Raw genomic sequence first — 21,573 nt, 5'->3', positions numbered from 1 at the left:
AGCACTTCAGCAAGCCCTAGGTAGAGATGATGGGCAGGGAAAAGGGTGGTGTGTTAAGTGGTAGGCAACTGAAAGCTCAGGATCACTTTTGCAGCCAGAATGTAGGTGTTCTGTAAAGCGGTCATCCAGTCTGTGTTTTGCCTACCCAATGTAAAGGGGATCACAGTGTGAGCAGCGTGTGCTGTAGACTAGATTGAGTGAAGTGCTCCTTCACCTAGAAGGTGTGTCTGAGCCTTCGATAATGAGGAGGGAGGAAGTAAATGGACAGGTGCTACACCTCCTGTGGTTGCAGGGGAAGGGTCTGTGGGGCTGTGGTGGTGGGGATGGGATGGAGTTGGGAGTGAAGGAGGTGTGAACTTGCGTGTCCTGGAGGGAATGGTCACTGTGGAAGGTTGACAAGGGAGGGGAGGGGAATGTGTGTCTGGTGGTGGCATCCCACTGGAGATGGCAGGAATGTTGGCTAATCCAGATTCTCTGGGTGTGGATACTGGTGGGATGATAGGTGAGGACAAGGTGGAACCCTATCATTTTTGTGGGAGGGAAGAAAGGGGGTGAGGGCAAAAGTGCAGGAGATGGGTCGGACCCAACTGAGGACTCTGTCAACCACAGTGCTGGGGAATCCTTGGTTCCGGAAGAAGGTGGACATTTCAAAGGCCAACTGTAGAAGCTGGCATCATCTGATCAGAACATTTTCAGCCAGAATGGTGAGTTGGTGATCCTTCTCCACCTCCTAATGTGGTCCTGAGTATTATAAATGCTTTTCTTCATCCAATTTAATCACAGAGTGTCAGAAAAGTGAGTGAAGACATTGAATACTGCAAAGGCTATGGGCCCTGACAATATTCTAACAACAGTACTGTAGAATTGTGTTGCAGTTAGAGTTGGAGCACAGGGGCAAATGGTTATTGTGTCTGGAAGACAATTACTTCAGCTCCAGGACATCTCTGCAGGAGTTCCTTAGGGGAGTGTCCTGGGCTCAACCAGCTTCAGCTGCTTTATCAATGACCTTCCCTCCATCATAAGGTCAGCAGTGGAGATGTTCATTAATAATTTCAGCACCATTCACTAGTTCTCAGATGCTGGAGCAGCCCTCTTACATATGCAGCAAAACCTGGACAACATTCATGCTTGGGCTAACAAGTGGCAAATAACATCCATGTGACCATCATGCCAATCAATAACTGTCTCCAGCAAGGGACAATCTAACCATCACATGTTGACATTCAATGGCATTACCGTCACTGCTTCCACCATTATCAATAGCCTGGGGTTACCAGTGACCGGAAACTAAACTTAACTAGCTATCTAATTACTCCAAATAGGAGGAACGGGGCAAAGTGAAAGATCTGCCTGATCATATCTGTGGCTCATGCCATTAGTCTGTGTATGTGAATGTCTGGCAAGTTGGGATATGTTCCTAAAATTGTCTTTAAAATATCTGTTTCAAGAGCCAAAGACCAAAAAATAAACTTAAGTAAATGTAGGGGTAAATGTAGGAGAATGGGTCTGGGTGGGTTGCGCTTCGGCGGGTCAGTGTGGACTTGTTGGGCCGAAGGGCCTGTTTCCACACTGTAACTAATCAAATCCAAAAAACAAAATCTGTCAATTTGCAGAATATATCCACTTGGTGTTGATACCAATGGTTTTCAGTGTGCTTGTTCAGAATTTTCCGACCAATTAGACAACACAGTAAAGAACAGCTTTTGCAAAACTCCAGGTCAGCAAAACCCAAAACAGAACAGGACATCAAGAAGGAAATAAAAAACAGAAACTGTCTGAAGTACTCAGCAAAATAGGGCAGCAACAGCAGCAGGAGAAACAAAGTTAGTGTTTCGGGTCAAGGGCCTTCATTAGCATGAGGAAGCATTATGGATGTACAGTATCAGTTTGAAGTAATCCCAGGAAGAGGGTAAGGCATGAGGGTGGGGCAAAAGCTGAAAGGAAATGATGAACATTGATGAAGGAAGATGTAAAAGGGCAAATGTCACATCACCTGCATTTGTTCGGTAGGAAAGAGAGGGGGGTGTTGGAGGTGATTGCAAAAAACAAGGAGATGGCAGCTGGCATAGAAGCAAGGTGGTTTGTTTTTGTGGGTTTGATAGGTGCGTGTAGTGAACCTGCTGGAAATCAGACCAGCTACACAATGAGCATGGCTGCATGCAGTCACTTAAACTAAGTTTGCAGTGAAACACACTTATTCTGACAAGTGAGGTAAACACAGAAAGTGCTGGAGAAACTCAGTAGGTCAGGCTGTGGAGAAAGAAACAGAGTTAATATTTCAAGGCCCATGACTCTTGTACAGAACTGAAGGGGGCAGAAAAATGTTGTTTCATCTGTTGTTGTAAAAAAGGGAGGAGGCGCGAGTGGAACAGATGTGGAGGGTGCCCAGAGCAAAAGACATAGGGGGTGTTAATGAAAGTAAAGGACTCAACATTGAGTTCAACAACATCAGAGTATGAAGACTGTTCTCTATTTGTTTGCATCTGTTGTTTTTGACTATTCACACCCAGTATTTAGATATATTTTACATTTACATTGCTTCTTTACTAACATCGGCAATCCTTTTGTGGAACTGTCACCATCTGGTTCCTCGCTCCTCCTCCCCTTTTCATCGGCACCAAATGAAACAGCATTGTCCAGCCTTCTTCAGATTTAAAAAATGTCATTAGACTCAAAGCATTAACTCTCTTTCTCTCTCCATAGATGTTGCTTGACCTGCTGAGTTTCTCCAGCACTTTCTGTTTCTATTTAAAATATTAGCCCCTTTGCTTCAACAACAAGGAAATCAAGTAACAGGTCCCAATAGAACACTATTAATACTTCAAGTCTTTCTTCCTATGTCAGTTCGTATCTTATATGTACCTGTTTTAATCTTAGTATTATAATTTCTTGATAATGATTTTATTTCTTTATCCCAAGGAACCTCAAGTGATATCTTGTAATAAATTAAGTGTTAACTTATTTAAACAAGTACTTGGCTGTTTTATGTTGAATCAACACAAATAAAAGGAGCTGCCTGAGTTATATTAATGTGCAGTTCATTGACCACACGGTGGACATAGCTGCTGATCATGACAGAACTATGGCCAAATCTCTTCCTCAGTCCTAATTACACATCATATATCCAATCTTATGTGGTAAGGGTACTGGGGCTAACTGCCTCATCTCTGCCACCATACCAGCTGGAAACAGTAAACTCAGCGCAGAGGAGAAACTACAGCTTGTGTCTTCTTGGTTTGTACTGAGTTCTGGATGTTCATCAATACACCATCTGGGACGTGACACAATGTAATGCACAAACCTACAGGCAGGAAGGTGTTCCAAAAGCCAACCAGAAGGACATCCCCATCTGGGTCCCATTTAAAGGGTAAAAAATGAACAGCTACAAAGAATTATGTTTAACTTAAAACAGCTTTGGGCTCCTACCATTTGTCTGAATCGTGATAATCTTTATGCAGGAAGTGGAAGAAGGATTGTGAATACTGACTTGGAGGTTTATTGATTTTGACACTGTAAGGGATTTGCATTAGACATTAATACCAACACCAGCTTAGTGTGCTTCAGCTTTAGGTCACTTACACCCACTGGCATTAGTAAGTCTGAAAGCCAAACCCCTCGATGAAGCTGAGTTTCAAGTAATAAGCTCAACAAACAGAATCTACAAGAATCAAACTGAGACTGACATTATTGTTCAATAGCTGTTTGAAATAAAAAAATGTTCATTCCTACTTGTTCCTATAAATAATACAGACAGCTACTAATTTAAGGAATTGTAATCTGGGTTCCCTACAACATTCTATACATCAATTTTCCAGGTTACAAAATGTTTCACAAAGAGTCTTTTTTTTTCTTTCATTGCACATTTTCATTACATGGATAGTTCTTCCATAATATGATTATTGCAGCTAATTGAATACTACTTGGTATATCCAAAGCTTATATCTACATAACACATCTGATAGAATAAAACAGTGGAAAAGACTTCGGATGAGCATTGTAAACCCAAAGGTCAGTACCAACCGTCATGAGGAAGTATTATGACAAATGACCAAAGGCCTAGTCAAAGAGGAATTACATTAAGTAATGTTTTAAAGGAGGAATGTCAGTTAAACAGGTGGAGTCTTATAGGGAAAACATTCTAGACCTTGACCCCAGGCCAAAGTCTGGCAACCTACAGCTCAAGAGACACAAGTAGTTATCAGGGATTTATGTATGGCACCCAAATAGATCCGCAATGAACACATCTTTCAAATACTTAAGTGAGTTATCTGACAGCTATTCCCCAAGTGCTGGTGATGTAAAGATATTACGAAGAACACCTGCTGAAATCTTCCAGCCAGCTGTGAACTTTTCTTCAACTTAACAATACAATGCATTTACAGCCACATCTGTGATCCTGGCCAAAGCAGAGATGCATCAGCAAAGCCTTTCACACAGAAGACCATCAAGTGTGGTAGCATCAAGGGAAGGAGAGGACAGCCACCTTTTTAATATGGTGCCTGCTACATTCAGGTTAAATTGTTCTAAGACTGTTAATGAATGAGTGGTGGGTTAGTGAGTGGTTGAGATTGGTGAGTTGGAGGGTGGTCAAGTAGTGGACAGGTCTAGTCAATGAGGGAGGTGGAGTTGGGTGAGGGAGGTTGGGCAGTCAGATGGGTTGATTGAGATGTTCGGTTCAATGAACTGATTGGCCTATGAGCCAGACTGAGTATTAAACTGTGACACATTTCTGGGGTAAACATTCAGTGAAGTCCTATGAATCTGACTCAAGTCTCTGCCCTGAACTAGTGGGAGTCAGCCTATCCAAAGTTTAAATTTCCCAGACAATTACAGCATAGGAGGAAGCAGGTAATCCCATTTTCCAGCTTTTGACCCAGAGCCCTTGAGGCTATGGCAATACAAGTGAATATTCAAATACTGCATAAATTTTACAAGAGTTTCTGACTTAACCACCCTTTCAACAATAGGTTCCAGCATCCCACCACCTTCTGAGCCAAAACAATTCTCAACTCTCCCCTTAGTCTACATCTCACCTAAAATCTATGCCCTTTGGTTATTGGCCCCTCTACAAATGGAAAAAGTGCTTTCCTATTCACCCCATCTCTGAACTTCATAATCTGATATACCTCTATTTGGTCAACTCTCAAACTTTGCTTTTCCAAAAATATAAACTCCAGCCTTTCCAATCTTTCTTCATATCTCAGCAGGAGTTAAAAAGCAAAGAAGAAAAATCCAGTGATAAAGATGGCAGTTCTTGAGATTGTTGAATAAATGAAACTGATCACAGATGGTGATGGGTAGAAGGTTGCTTTATCAAAATCTCTGAACTGCGGTACAATGATTTTAAAGACAAAAATGAAATAATTTTTATAAGTATGACTTCACCAGCAAAGAAGAGAGAGCAGTGAAGATGGCTACAGATATCACAAGCTGATAGATTCCAATTCAATGTCATTGTTTCTCATTCATTGTTTTTCAATGTGTTAGCCCTTGAATCGCGGCTGCTAAGGTATTATGTTTTTTGATTACAATTTTTTAAAATACCCTTCTTGCCATTAAGGCTGCAGAGACCTGACACATGTGTTTGAAAATATGATCATTTTGATGGAGCAATTAAAATCAGGGATGCAAAAAGGGAGGGTAGATATCTCAGAAGGTCGTGAGGGTACAGAAGATTACTGAGATATGGAAAGGCAAAATTATGGAATGATTTGAAAATACGGATGAGAACTTTAAGAAGAAGTTAAGCCATTGATTGTTACTTTAATTAGGTTAGTGAGCACAAAGGTGACAGGTGAATGGGACATGGTACCAGTTAATGCACAGGCAGAGTTCTGTATAAACTCCAAGTTTGAGGAGGATAGACTGCAGGAGATCAGCCAGGAATATGTAGTAATATTCAAAGGCATGAATGAGGGTTTCATCCGCAGATGAACTGAAACAGAGCTAAAATGGAACTGTGCTGATAGGTGGACTCACTAATGGTATAAATATGGTTGAAAGCTCATCTCAGAGATAAATGTAACACCAAGGTTACAAACAGGCTGGTTTACTCTCCAACTATTGTCAGGGAGAGGGACAGATTGAGTCACTAGGGAGCAGAGTTTGGAATAGGAATGAAGAACAGTGGCTTCAGTCTTCCCAATGATTAAAGGGAGGAAGATTTTCTCATCACCTAGTAGTGGACATCAGAAAAGCAGGTTGACAATTTACTAACAATGGAATCAGACGAGGTTGTGGTAAGGTAGGCCTGGGTGTTGCCAGCATATGTAAAAATGATTTCTGTGCGTTTCAATGATGCAATCGCTCAGGTGGCAAGATGTCTCAGGAGTTTAGGCGATGGTGGGGGGAGGGCTTCTGCCATAAAGCTGCAGCTTCCTAAAGCAAAAACAGGATTGAAAACCAGCTGGAAACCCACAAACGTGCACCAACTTCAAAAGCAGGACTTAGTGCTCTGACTGCTTCCGACAGCTGTTTCCAGAATGTGTTGTTTTGTTGGGATTTTTATAAAATCTGTTGTCAGCAAGGTATAGATGTAGTAGTTAAAATGATAGTTTAGAATGGCTGATGCTAGTTTCTCAGGAGTTCTGTTGTTGCCCGGGAACTAATAACAAACAAAGTCTGGTTGGAGCAATGCTTACGTGAAAAAAATGAAGGAGGAGGGTAGGGATAAAATCAAAATAGAGTTGGAGGGGGAAATAAAGCACTTCAACTCTGTGTGCCCACCTCTCCCTAAAGGCATCAAAAGCTTTGGTGGGGGGATCTAAGATGGCGGCGATCTGACAATATCACACTGCAGAGCTTCGCATTGCAGCAGGAGCAGGATGGTCCTTTAACCCACCTAACCCAGGTCATCAGGATTTCTTGGGGCATTGGAAAGATTGTGGAGCCCCAAGAAACATGTAAAAATTGACTTACCTGTATTTTCAGCTGTCCAGAAATGCCTAAAAAGGGAGGAGGAGCATCTGAGGCCGGGCCTGCAGCTCAGCCTGCAGTAGCCTCGGAGCCGATTACTCTCCAGGGCCTGGTGAACCAGCTCTCGAAATCTCCTGAGATGTTGGGAAACAGATTGAAGAGAAGCTGGCTCCAGTCTCTCTGATGCTGCAGAAGCATGAGCAGCAGCTGGGAGACCTGGAGAAGAGGACGAATGAGGTGGAGCACAGGGTCACAGTAGTGGAAGCTGATGCCAGTTCATTCAAGGAAGAGATCCAAGCCCTGAAGATGCAGGTTTGTAATTTGCGTGACCAAGTGGATGATCTTGAAAACAGGGGCAGGAGAAAAAACATTCGGATCATCGGTCTGCCTGAGGGTAAGGAAGGTGAGCGGCCTGCGGAATTTGTTGAAGATTGGCTTCTGAAATTCCTTGACTTGGAGACTGGCATGAGAGGATTGAAGATAGAGAGGGCTCACCGGGTCGCAGCACGGAGGTCGGGTCTGGGTCAACGCCCTCGTCCTTTCCTGGTGCGGTTCCATCATTACCGGGATAAGGAGAGAGTCATGGAGGCTTCCAGATTCCAGGGGAAGGATCCAAAGGCCCTAATTTATGAGGGGTCTAAGATCATGTTTTTTCAGGACTTTTCAGCGGCGGTGATCCAGAAACGAAAATCGTATGATGGTGTCAAGAGAAGATTGAAGGAGCTTGGGATTCAGTACTCCCTGATATATCCAGCAGTGCTTCGGATTACCTTAGATGGATCCATGCATCTCTTTGACATATCGGAGAAGGCAAGAGACTTTGTGGATAAACTAACCTAATTTAAACAATTGTAGTATGTGTAATATCGTTGCTTGGGTATGCGTTTATCATTCTGTAAAAGAAATGGAGGAAATCCGGTTGGAGATTTGTGTTTCCCCTTTTATTTAACCTTTATTGATAATAATTTGGTTCAAACTATGTCTGGCGGTGGTTAAGATGTACATTTTAAATTTCTAAGTTAGAACATACCAAAGGATGGGTGGGGTATTTATTCCCCTTTTGTTTTATAAAAGAATGTTTTTTTATTCATATTGATAGTCTATAGGGTATTTATTTTTTTCAGCTTGTGCTTGCGATGCGGCTCTAGCTGGGAGAAGTGAAGGTGGTTGAGATGGTTAGATGCCTATTTATGGGCAGTTCGAGATGGGTAGTTGCTCCCTCCGGGCAGGGGGTGAGTTCCCCTACTCAGCGCTACTGGCGCTTTATATGTTGGCTTGTTTTCTGGTTTTTGTTGTTTTTTATTTTTAATAATTTTGTATGTGTGTTAAATGTAGTGGTTTTAGTTTATGTAGTTTTTATATTTGGTGGACCATGCGACACTAAGGCTCAGCAATTTGTGGTTCGAGTTCCTCCTCTCTGGAATTTAAATGTAATTGCAGAAGATTATGGCTAACGATTTGATTAAATGGTGTACCCGGAATATCAAGGGAAGTCACTCACCAATTAAGAGGAAGAAGGTACTCTTGAGTCTTAGAAAGAAGCTTGATATTGACTTGCTACAGGAGACACATTTGGATGACAAGGAGCATCTGAAATTACAGCAGAATGGCTTTGACCGAATTTATTTTTCATCATTTAATACCAAAGTAGGGGAGTGGCTATATTGGTAAGGAAAAATCTCTCATTTAAATAGTTGGAATGTGTTAAAGACACATACAGGAGGTTTGTAATTCTTAGAGCCTTGATAAATGGAGAAGAATATGGCATTTTAAATGTTTATTGTCCCCCAGCTCATCCTCTTAAATTCTTGGTAGATGCTTTTTCTAAACTGATAAGTCTCAAGTCTCGGCACATCATTATTGGGGGAGATCTTAACTGCCTCATGGACCCCACAGTAGACAGGTTGCCTAAAGGTCCCTCAATACCCTCTGCACAAACTAAACAGTTATTAGGTTTGTGTGGAGAATTAGGGTTGGTGGACGTCTGGAGGTGTCTCTTCCTTACAGGTAGGGATTTCACGTTTTTCTCAAATCCGCATAGATGTCACATGAGGATTGATTTTTTTCTGACCCCTGCGGAAACCCTGGATCTGGTGGCATCCTGTACGATTGGTAATATTGCCATATTGCCATCTCTGATCATGCTCCAGTGTACATCATGGTTAAAATGAAGGATGTTACAGTGGATTCAAGGTACTGGCGAATGGACCCCTTTATTCTCATGGACAGCAAGTTTGTGGAGTATTTCTCGAGGGAATTTCGGGCATTCCTAGACATCAACATAGGCTCGGTTGATAGCTCATCTGTTCTCTGGGAAACTGCCAATGCTTATGCCAGAGGGTTAGTTATTTCATATTCCACGAGTAGGAAGCGGCAGAAGGGTGAGCAGCAACGTCTCCTTGAAGCACGGTTGAAGGCAGCTGAGAAGACCTATTTTGACAAACCCTCGTTGGTCAAACTACAGAGGATTACGGCACTGCGGTCTGCACTAAATTCCGTGCTCATGCAGACGGCAAAGAAGGAGCTGGCTTTTGCAAAGCAAAGGTTATACGAGCATGGTGACAAGCCAGGCAAATACTTAGCATACCTTGCCAGAAAGAGAAGTGCCCCACAAACCATTACAGCGATTAGGGAAGGGTCTGGGAACCTAACATGTGATTCTAAAAAGATTAATGTGACGTTCCAGAGATTCTACTCTAAGTTATATCAGTCTGAGAATTGTGAGGAGAGGCAGGCCAAAATGGAATCCTTTTTTAGAGATCTGAAGCTCCCGGGTGTGACTCCGGAACAACAATCCTTTCTCAATGGCCCATTATCAGAGCAAGAAGTGCAGGAAGCTGTGAGGCAGCTTCAGAGTGGAAAGGTGCCCGGTCCTGATGGACTTCCCAGTGAATTCTAGAAGGAATTTATAAGTATCCTGTCAGGCCCGATGCTGAATATGTTTAATGATTCATACAGTCATGTTTGTCTCCCACCATCTCTGAGAGAGGCCAATATTTCACTTATCCTTAAAAAAGGGAAGGATCCGGAAGACTGTGCTTCATGCAGGCCCATCTCGCTCTTAAATGTGGACTTTAAGATCCTTTCTAAGGTCTTGCATTAAGGCTGGAGACTTTGTTACCCTCTATTATTAAAGAGGATCAGACGGGCTTCATCAAGGGTCGCAGATCCTCCAATAACGTAAGGAGGCTGCTTAACGTAATTCAAGCATGCCAACAGCAGTCAGTACAGGGATTGGTTATTTCTTTAGATGCAGAGAAGGCATTTGACCGAGTTGAGTGGCCGTACCTTTTCTATACTCTAGACCAGTTTGGTCTGGGCAAAGTTTTCATAGGATAGATAAAGGTTCTCTACAGTGTACCTCTCGCTGCGGTCATTACCAACGGGGTACGATCAAGCAATTTTAATATTTCTAGGGGCAGCCGGCAGGACTGTCCCCTTTCACCATTATTTTTTATGTTGGTGATTGAACCGTTGGCAGAGGCCATTCGTGGGGATCTCAATATATCAGCTCCAGAAGTGGGGTCAAAATTACATAAGATCTCGCTGTATGCAGATGATGTTCTAATTTTCTTGACAAATCCAGCAGTTTCAGTGCCTTGCCTGATACAATGCAGTCACGTGTTTGGCGCTTTTTCAGGGTATAAGATTATTTTTGCTAAATCAGAGGCTATACCTATGGGTGGTCTTACGAAAGAGTTGGCTCTTGAGAGTGACTATAGATTCCCATTTAGGTGGTCACAGAGGGGTTTTGTGTATTTGGGCATATTCATTACTCCAGTTCTGGATTGGCTGTTCAAAGCCAATTTTACTCAATTATTTGAAAAAATTAAACAAGATCTCCAAAGATGGGAGGCACTTCCAGTCTCATGGTTGTGTCGGATAGCACTTATTAAGATGAATATTCTCCCTCATTTGCTATACCCTATATGGATGGTCCCCCTGGTTTTCAATAAACAGACACTCAGGTGACTGAACAGTTGGTTCAGCTCCTTTATCTGGCACCGTAAACAGCCCCTCATTAAATTAGCCAAACTGCAGTTGCCTCACAGATTGGGGGGAGTAGACCTTCTGGACATTAAAAATTACCAATTAAACTCACTTTTGACCGACGTAAGTGATTGGGTTTGTGGGGATCCTCTTTCAATATGGCTGGATATTGAAGTCTCCCAGGCAAGGTGCCCCCTTACCAGTTTGCTGTTTTTGGACAAAGTGAGGACAGTTAGGGAATATTGCCATAACCCAATAGTCATCAATACTGTTAAAGCATGGAGGGCAATTCGGCAGAGGGAAGGTAATATTGGCAAAACATCTTTGATTACACCTTTAGTGGGTATGCTGAGTTTTCAACCAGGTATGATAGATTCAGGATTTAAACGTTGGGCAGCTAGGGGTACATCTTGCATGGTTGATTTATTCGAGGGAGGTGTATGATGACCTTCGATCAGTTAGTACGGAAGTACGAGTTACCTAATAGAGACCTCTTTCATTTTTTTCAAGTTAGGGATTTTATTCAAATAAAAACCACACTTTTGACTGATCCCTACAAATCTGACATAGAAAGAGGGGTACTAAGGGCTAAGAGTACACTCTCTGCCAGTACTCTATATCACCAATTGGGGGGGTGCCACCTCAGATGAGTCTGATCGACTCTGCAAGATGTGGGAAAGAGAGCTGGGTGTTGATGTTTCTTCAGAGGTATGGGAGGATATTTGGGAGAATGTAAGGAAGATATCAATTTCCAAAGGACCCATGCTTTACAGTTGAAGATTCTCCACAGGGTCCACTTAGCCCCAGACCATTTGTCAAAATTTAAACAAGGGTATCTTCAGCATATCCCAAGTGCAAGATCTGTACGGGTACTCTTACCCACTGTCCTTGGTCTTGTGACAGGATTCAAACATATTGGAGCGCTGTGGTGGGTGCAATGGAGAGGATTTTAGGTGTAGGGGTGGAGAAGGACCCTATTTCGCTCCTTTTGGGCCTACCCATTGCATTTCCTGCAGACTCGCATAAGGAAAAACTTTTCAATATCCTTACATTCTGTGCAAGGAAGAATATCTTGCTAGGTTGGATATCAGAAAACTCCCCAGGCCTGTCAGGTTGGCGGAAGATTGTTATGGAGCATATTCCCCTAGATTTTCCCACAAATATGGTACACCACAAAACTGAGAATTTTTGTAAGACATGGCAACCCTTTTTGAAATACCTGGACACAGATTTATCTGCCACACTAACAAGGGCTTTTATATAGCCGTAATGATTATGTTTCATGAGTCCAATATCCAGGGAGGAGGAACTGTGAATGTATAAGTGTTTTGTTTGGCTGGGCTGAGTTATTACTATTTATTTGTTTGTTGTTAGGTATTTATTTATTAGTTAAATAGCTAGTTTAGGTTTTTTTAAAATTTTATACTTCTCTATATATGTTTATACATTCATATAGGAGGGTGGGTTGGGAAATTTTTTTTATTATTTGAGTTTAATTTTGTACTATTTTTGTACTGTTTTGAATTGCATTGTTATGTATTTGTTGTAATATTTAAAAATCTATTTTTTCTTCATAAAAATATATTATAAAAAAAAAGCGTTGGTGGAAACTGTGTACTCCTTCTTGAAGGACACCCTCTGTGGTATTCCCTGTTTATTATTTTTTGAGGAGATTCTAACGTCCTGGTTATATATTTTTGTTTTTTTTTTCTCTGAGGAAATTCTAATTTCCTGATTATATTATTTTATCCCCTGTTTATATATCTTTTTAAACAATAAAGAAAACTAAAAGAACAAATGTCTTCCCTAAACAAGAGGAAAGAAAGAGAAAGCTCTCCTCCTCCAAAAGAAAAGCAGAAACCAACAACAGCAGTAACACACTGACTGTAGCACCAGACAGCACAGAGTCAGTACACTAACCTGATGTCCCCTCTTTATTTTTTTTCTCTTTAAACCTTTTTTTTTCTGACCTTGAGTCCCTCTGTTCAGGATATGATTAGATTACTTACATTGTGCAAACAGCCCCTTCGGCCCAACAAGTCCACACCGACCCTCCGAAGAGCAACCCACCCAGACCCATTCCCCTACACTTAACACTATGAGCAATTTAGCATGGCCAATTCACCTGACCTGCACATCTTTGGACTGTGGGAGGAAACCAGAGCACGCAGAGGAAACCCATGCAGACACGGGGAGAATGTGCAAGCTCCACACAGACAGTTGCCCAAGGCGGGAATTGAACCTGGGTCTCTGGCGCTGTGAGGCAGCAGTGCTAACCACTGTGCCACCGTGCCGCTGTCCCCTCTTTATTTATTTTTTATTTTTTATTTTTTTTTATTTTTTATTTTTTTTTTACCTATTTTTCATTTTTAATATTAACCCACATACTACCACTTAAGTGCGGTAGTGCTTATTTTATCCCCAGCACCCATGGTGTGTATGTGTGCAGGTGTGAGACACAGTGAAAGTCACAAAGTGCACGAATATTTATTCAATTTCGTCCCCTCTTTATATTTTTTTCTTTTTTTTTTCTTGTGCTTATTTTTTCCCCAGCACCCATGGTGTGTGTGTGCAGGTGTGAGACACAGTGAAAGACACAAAGTGCACAAATCTTTATTCAAATTCCACCCTCAGGAAGATAGGAAAACACCCGGGTGGCCAGTGACAAGCACTGCCCTTCACATCAAAGGACAGTGCTATGTGATCAAAACAGTCGTCCCCTCTTTATTTTTTTTTATTTTTTTAATTTTTTTTATTTTTTTCTTTTCTTTTTTTTTCAACTGAGTGCAGTAGTGCTTATTATTACCTGTTTTTTTTTTAATTTAACCCCCACACTACCACCTACGTGCGGTAGTGCTTATTATTTTTTTTCCCCAGCACCCATGGTGTGTGTGTGTGCAGGTGTGAGACACAGTGAAAGACACAAAGTGCACGAATCTTTATTCAAATTCCACCACCAGGAAGATAGGAAAACACCCGGGTGGCCAGTGATAAACACTGCCCTTCACATCAAAGGACAGTGCTATGTGATCAAAACAGTCGTCCCCTCTTTATATATATATTTTTTATCTTATTTAACCCCCACACTACCACCTAAGTGCGGTAGTGCTTATTTTATCCCCAGCACCCATGGTGTGTGTGTGTGTGCAGGTGTGAGACACAGTGAAAGACACAAAGTGCACCAATCTTTATTCAATTTCCACCACCAGGAAGATAGGAAAACACCCGGGTGGCCAGTGACAAACACTGCCCTTCACATCAAAGGGCAGTGCTGTGTGATCAAAAACAGTGAAGGGGAGGGTAGGGACTAAATCAAAATAGAGTTGGAGGGAGAAATGATGCACTCCACTCCCTGCGGCGCCCACCTCTCCCTGAACAACTCCAGGGTGTTGGTGGACACCGCGTGCTCCTTCTCCAAGGATACTCGGGCTCTGTCCCCTCTTTATTTTTTTTTTTCTTTTTTCAATTTCCACCACCAGGAAGATAGGAAAACACCCGGGTGGCCAGTGACAAACACTGCCCTTCACATCAAAGGGCAGTGCTGTGTGATCAAAACAGTGAAGGGGAGGGTAGTGACTAAATCAGAATAGAGTTGGAGGGGGGACACTCCTGTTTTTTTTTCACAAAGATATAAAGAGACAACAGCAATGACAGTTGTTCATTAGTCTCCTCTTTATTTATTTTTTTATTTTTTTTTATTTTTTTAAAAAAAATTTAACCCCCACACTACCACCTAAGTGCGGTACTGCTTATTTTATCCCCAGCACCCATGGTGTGTGTGTATACGTGTGAGAGAAAGTGAAAGACACAAAGTGCACAAATCTTTATTCAATTTCAACCACCAGGAAGATAGGAAAACACCCGAGTGGCCAGTGACAAGCAATGCCCTTCACATCGAAGGGCAATGCTGTGTGATCAAAATAGTGAAGGGGAGGGTAGGGACTAAATCAGAATAGAGTTGGAGGGGGGACACTCCTGTTTTTTTTTCGTTAACCCCCACACTACCACCTAAGTGCGGTAGTGCTTATTTTAAGTCCCCTCTTTATTTTTTTATTTTTTTTTTTTGCTTTTTTTCTTTTTTAACCCCCACACTACCACCTAAGTGCGGTAGTGCTTATTTTATCCCCAGCACCCATGGTGTGTGTGTGCAGGTGTGAGACACAGTGGAAGACACAAAGTGCACCAATCTTTATTCAATTTCCACCACCAGGAAGATAGGAAAACACCCGGGTGGCCAGTGACAAACACTGCCCTTCACATCAGAGGGCAGTGCTGTGTGATCAAAACAGTGAAGGGGAGGGTAGGGACTAAATCAAAATAGAGTTGACTCCTCTGTTAATTTTTTTTTTGGTGTGTGTGTGCAGGTGTGAGACACAGTGGAAGACACAAAGTGCACCAATGTTTATTCAATTTCCACCACCAGGAAGATAGGAAAACACCCGGGTGGCCAGTGACAAACACTGCCCTTCACATCAAAGGGCAGTGCTGTGTGATCAAAACAGTGAAGGGGAGGGTAGTGACTAAATCAGAATAGAGTTGGAGGGGGGACACTCCTGTTTTTTTTTCTTTAACCCCCACACTACCACCTAAGTGCGGTAGTGCTTATTTTAAGTCCCCTCTTTATTTTTTTCTTTTTCTTTTTTTTCTTTTTTTTCTTTTTTTTTCACACTACCACCCAAGTGCGGTAGTGCTTATTTTATCCCCAGCACCCATGGTGTGTGTGTGCAGGTGGGAGACACAGTGAAAGACACAAAGTGCACCAATCTTTATTCAATTTCCACCACCAGGAAGATAGGAGAACACCCGGGTGGCCAGTGACAAACACTGCCCTTCACATCAAAGGGCAGTGCTGTGTGATCAAAACAGTGAAGGGGAGGGTAGTGACTAAATCAGAATAGAGTTGGAGGGGGGACACTCCTGTTTTTTTTTCTTTAACCCCCACACTACCACCTAAGTGCGGTAGTGCTTATTTTAAGTCCCCTCTTTATTTTTTTTGTCTTTTTGTATTTTTTTTCTTTTTTTTCTTTTTTTTTCTTTAATCCCCACACTACCACCTAAGTGCGGTAGTGCTTATTTTAAGTCCCCTCTTTATTTTTTTTTTGTCTTTTTGTATTATTTTTTTTTCTTTCTTTTTTTTCTCTTTTTTTTTCTTTAACCCCCACACTACCACCTAAGTGCGGTAGTGCTTATTTTAAGTCCCCTCTTTATTATTTTTTTTTGTCTTTTTGTATTATTTTTTTTCTTTCTTTTTTTTCTCTTTTTTTTCTTTAACCCCCACACTACCACCTAAGTGCGGTAGTGCTTATTTTAAGTCCCCTCTTTATTTTTTTACTTTTCTTTCCCCAAATCTCACTGTTTACCAAGCTAGTATTTTAACCAACTAAGCCAGAACATCATGTTGACACTCCTGTTTATTTATTTTTTTTTCTTTTTTTTAAAAACCCCCACACTACCACCTAAGTGCGGTAGTGCTTATTTTTCCCCCAGCACCCATGGTGTGTGTGTGCAGGTGTGAGACACAGTGGAAGACACAAAGTGCACCAATCTTTATTCAATTTCCACCACCAGGAAGATAGGAGAACACCCGGGTGGCCAGTGACAAACACTGCCCTTCACATCAAAGGTGTGCTGTGTGATCAAAACAGTGAAGGGGAGGGTAGTGACTAAATCAGAATAGAGTTGGAGGGGGGACACTCCTGTTTTTTTTTCTTTAACCCCCACACTATCACCTAAGTGCGGTAGTGCTTATTTTAAGTCCCCTCTTTATTTTTTTTTGTCTTTTTGTATTTTTTTTCTTTCTTTTTTTTTCTCTTTTTTTCTCTTTAACCCCCACACTACCACCTAAGTGCGGTAGTGCTTATTTTAAGTCCCCTCTTTATTTTTTTTTTGTCTTTTTGTATTATTTTTTTTTCTTTCTTTTTTTTCTCTTTTTTTTTCTTTAACCCCCACACTACCACCTAAGTGCGGTAGTGCTTATTTTAAGTCCCCTCTTTATTTTTTTAAAATTTTTTTTTAACACAAAGTGCACGAATCTTTATTCAATTTCCACCACCAGGAAGATAGGAAAACACCCGGGTGGCCAGTGAGAAGCACTGCCCCTCACATCAAAGGGCAGTGCTGTGTGATCAAAACAGTGAAGGGGAGGGTAGGGACTAAATCAAAATAGAATTGGAGGGAGAAATGATGCATTCCACTCCCTGCGGCGCCCACCTCTCCCTGAACAACTCCAGGGTGTTGGTCGACACCGCGTGCTCCTTCTCCAAGGACACCCGGGCTCTAACATAACCGCGGAAGAGGGGCAGGCAGTCGGCCCTAACGACCCCCTCCACGGCCCGCTGCCTGGACCTGTTGATGGCCAGTTTGGCCAGGTGTCCCCTCTTTATTTTTTTTTATTAACCCCCACACTACCGCTTAACTGCGGTAGTGCTTAACGCTTCTGTTTATTTATTTATTTATTTATTTTCTCCTTTTTTTTTTCTATTTCTTTTTAACCCCCACACTACCACCTAAGTGCAGTAGTGCTTATTTTTTCCCCCAGCACCCATGGTGTGTGTGCAGGTGTGAGACACAGTGAAAGACACAAAGTGCACGAATCTTTATTCAATTTCCACCACCAGGAAGATAGGAAAACACCCGGGTGGCCAGTGACAAGCACTGCCCCTCACATCAAGGGGCAGTGCTGTGTGATCAAAACAGTGAAGGGGAGGGTAGGGACGAAATCAAAATAGAATTGGAGGGAGAAATGATGCATTCCACTCCCTGCGGCGCCCACCTCTCCCTGAACAACTCCAGGGTGTTGGTCGACACCGCGTGCTCCTTCTCCAAGGACACCCGGGCTCTAACATAACCGCGGAAGAGGGGCAGGCAGTCGGCCCTAACGACCCCCTCCACGGCCCGCTGCCTGGACCTGTTGATGGCCAGTTTGGCCAGGAGTCCCCTCTTTATTTTTTTTATTGCCCTTCACATCAAGGGACAGTGCTGTGTGAATCCCTATTTATTTTTTTTAATTTTTTTTTTAGGAAGACAGAAAAACACCCGGGTGGCCAGTGTCTCCTCTTTATTTTTTTTTCAGAATAATCCTTCTCCTGTTTTTTTTTTTTTTTTTTTCCCTGTTTATATTTTATTAAACAAGTTACAAAACAGTTTACAAAAAACATTGACAGCTGTACACAAAAGACAGCAGTTTTACAAGGGAGGGGAGCAGCAAAGCTAGGCCCCGAACCCTACCGTTCAACCATTTTACAGGGAGAGGAGGACAAACCTCAAATCCCAGTTCCACGTGTGACAAGACAGTGACAATGACATTTATACATTAGACAATACCGTTACATACAAAAGTGCAGACAATACAGACCCAGCAAGCCCCCGCCCCTCCCACCTTCCGACCGCTCTAAGGCAGCCCGCCCCTACCCACCTTCCGGTTCTCGGTCCACCCCATGCCCCTTCCAGTTCTCGGTCCGCCCTGACACACCTTTCGACCACCTCTAGGACAGCCCGCCCTGGTACCCGCCCAGCGTAGTCCCCTCTTTATTTATTTATTTTTTTTTTTATTTTATTAAACAAGTTACAAAACAATTTACAAAAAACATTGACAGCTGTACACGAAAGACAGCAGTTTTACAAGGGAGGGGAGCAGCAAAGCTAGGCCCCGAACCCTACCGTTCAACCATTTTACAGGGAGGAGGACAAACCTCAAATCCCAGTTCCACGTGTGACAAGACAATGACAATGACATTTATACATTAGACAATACCGTTACATACAAAAGTGCAGACAATACAGACCCAGCAAGCCCCCGCCCCTCCCACCTTCCGACCGCTCTAAGGCAGCCCGCCCCTACCCACCTTCCGGTTCTCGGTCCACCCCATGCCCCTTCCAGTTCTCGGTCCGCCCTGACACACCTTTCGACCACCTCTAGGACAGCCCACCCTGGTACCTGCCCAGCGTAGTCCCCTCTTTATTTTTTTTTTTTTTTTTTTTTCTCCGTTTATATTTTATTTTTTTTATATTTTATTAAACAAATTACAAAACAGTTTACAAAAAAAACATTGACAGCTGTACACAAAAGACAGCAATTTTACAAGGGAGAGGAGCAGCAAAGCTGGGCCCTGAACCCTACCGTTCAACCAATTTACAGGGAGAGGAGGACAAACCTCAAATCCCAGTTCCACATATAAGACAGTGACAATGACATTTGTACATTAGACAATACCGTTACATACAAAAGTGCAGACAATACAGACCCAGCAAGCCCCCGCCCCTCCCACCTTCCGACCACTAAGGCAGCCCGCCCCTACCCACCTTCCGGTTCTCGGTCCACCCCATGCCCCTTCCAGTTCTCGGTCCGCCCTGACACACCTTTCGACCACCTCTAGGACAGCCCACCCTGGTACCTGCCCAGCGTAGTCCCCTCTTTATATTGGTTAGCCAGTGCTTCCTGATTGGCTCAGGCTAACCGCCCCAATCAAGGATCTCCAAGTCAATGAGACCCACCTGGTTCCGATCACTATGTGTTAACTCATGGAGATTGACAAATGGGAGCAGGACCTCATCATGCTTTATGTGCTCGAGCCAAATGTGGCAGTGGAAAGCTAAGTCAGTTGTCTAGCATATCCATTCAAGGCAAGATCCCTTAGACTTAAGGGAGTGGACTTGACATTTCCCTGAGTAAGAGAGATGAATGGTTTTATTGAGAATTACTGCTTCTGGTATGGAAGTGAAGTAGATATTCAGCAAGTGTTAAGATTTTCACTAGAGAGTGGTGAAATGTCTATTCATGGGGATTATTGCTTGTTGTTAGCATCATTAACTGAAAATCTAATGTCATTAATATGCAGCTTCATACCCTACCACTCACCATGAAGAAATTGGATGTCAACAATTCTCAACATGAAATTCAGAGCGGGTGCCTGGCAACTCCAGATAGGCACTTGCTTATCCAGATAGCCATGTTGGGCACCCAGCAACAACAACATTTTGCCGAGAGGTGCGAGGGGGGAGCAAAGGACTTCTGGGAAGGTGAGTCTAACTGCTTAAAACACTTACTTCAGACATCGGGACCTCCATTTGCCGAGAGGTGCGAGGGGGGAGCAAAGGACTTCTGGGAAGATGAGTCTAACTATTTAAAACACTTCAGATCACCTTCTGGGCTCCACACCAACACTGCCAACCACAGGCACTGGCACCTGACTCCTGCCAGTCTCTCAGGACCCTCATGGTACTTCTTTGATTCTGCAGTTTAAAGCTGAACTTCAGGGCACACCAGCAATTGGCATTCAATTGCTGCTTCAAGGACACTTTGCACACAGAGAGAGACACCTAGCTCATGGATTGGCACAGATTACAGCTCAGGACTGTTCCCTTCACATGCACTTGCCTTGAGCTGATCTGGATGATCATAATATTCCTGCCTTGGTCTTTTTGTGCTTTAATACAATGCCAACAGCTCTTGCCTCACATACAAGTACTTCATGGGGAAGTACAAACAATTTATGTGAGGAGCTCCGGCAGTCCTCTCTGTCTGTCTGTCAGTCTCTCTCTCGGCAAAGACTACTGCTTAGTAGAAGGGAAACACCACTTTTCCTTCTCCGTTACTCAACGGCACCCCACCATCTACCTTCCTGAATAAAAACTGAGAGAATTGTGGATGCTGTAAATCAGAAACAAAACCAGAAATTGCTGGAAAAGCTCAGCAGATCTGGTAGCATCTGTGGAGAGAAATCAGTGTTAATGTTTTGGGTCCAGTGACACTTCCTCAGAACTGAGGATCCTCAGATCTACCTCCTGATATCCACCAATCAAGTCAAGAATCAAATCAGAATCCTCTTGATCTTAGCCATACTTTGCTTCTCTCATGACTACTGGATTATTCAACAGTTTACCCATGGCTCCTGCAGGAACAATATCAGGACAAAGTAACTATGCAAGAACAAATCTATCACCAACCCTCAAGCATACAGTGCAATAATATTGCAGTAACTACACGTGGAACAAACAGATCTCTCACAATTAACATTGCCTTTAACATGCAAGCAAACGTGAAGATACAGCAATCTTAAACCAACTACAGAAAACAACAAGTCGCCTTCACATACAGATTCAGGATTAGTGGTGCTGGAAAAGCACAGCAGTTCAGGCAGCATCCGAGGAGCAGTAAAATCGACATTTCGGGCAAAAGCCCTTCATGAGGAATACAGGCAGAGTGCCTGAAGGGTGACCTTCACATACAGCAAGGGGATTCTCGGAAGAATATTGCATAAGACCGTGATCCAATTTCCTGCCAAGTTTAAGCACTATAGTAAGCCTGGCGTTACATTATCTATGGCAAACATGCCTTTTCATGATCCTACATGAGTGGGTCTGTCTCCAGATTCATTAGCTAGTATTGTATTTAATATCTTGGCCTCGTGAGGGTATGGGACCCAAACCATCCTCTACATGGTATGAGACTTGCAAATTTGCAAAAGTAGTATCATGAAAGGATACAGGTTCAGATATGTAAGGCAGAATTCAAAAGTTATTTCTTTACAAATGGTGAACAACATCAGGAATAAACTTACAGGAAGGCAATTGAAGCCAAGATAATGAATTAGCTCAATGCTATTAAAGAAAAGGAGTTGAGCTGAGATCAAATGATGCAAGGTGTTGTTGATAGACAACAAGAGAGAA

This window comes from Chiloscyllium plagiosum, unplaced genomic scaffold (assembly GCF_037043375.1).
Source record: "Chiloscyllium plagiosum isolate Xiang-an unplaced genomic scaffold, Cpla_swu_hap1 HiC_scaffold_9, whole genome shotgun sequence".
NCBI classification, from domain to species: domain Eukaryota; kingdom Metazoa; phylum Chordata; class Chondrichthyes; order Orectolobiformes; family Hemiscylliidae; genus Chiloscyllium; species Chiloscyllium plagiosum.
Note: the sequence above shows the minus strand (reverse complement) of the source record.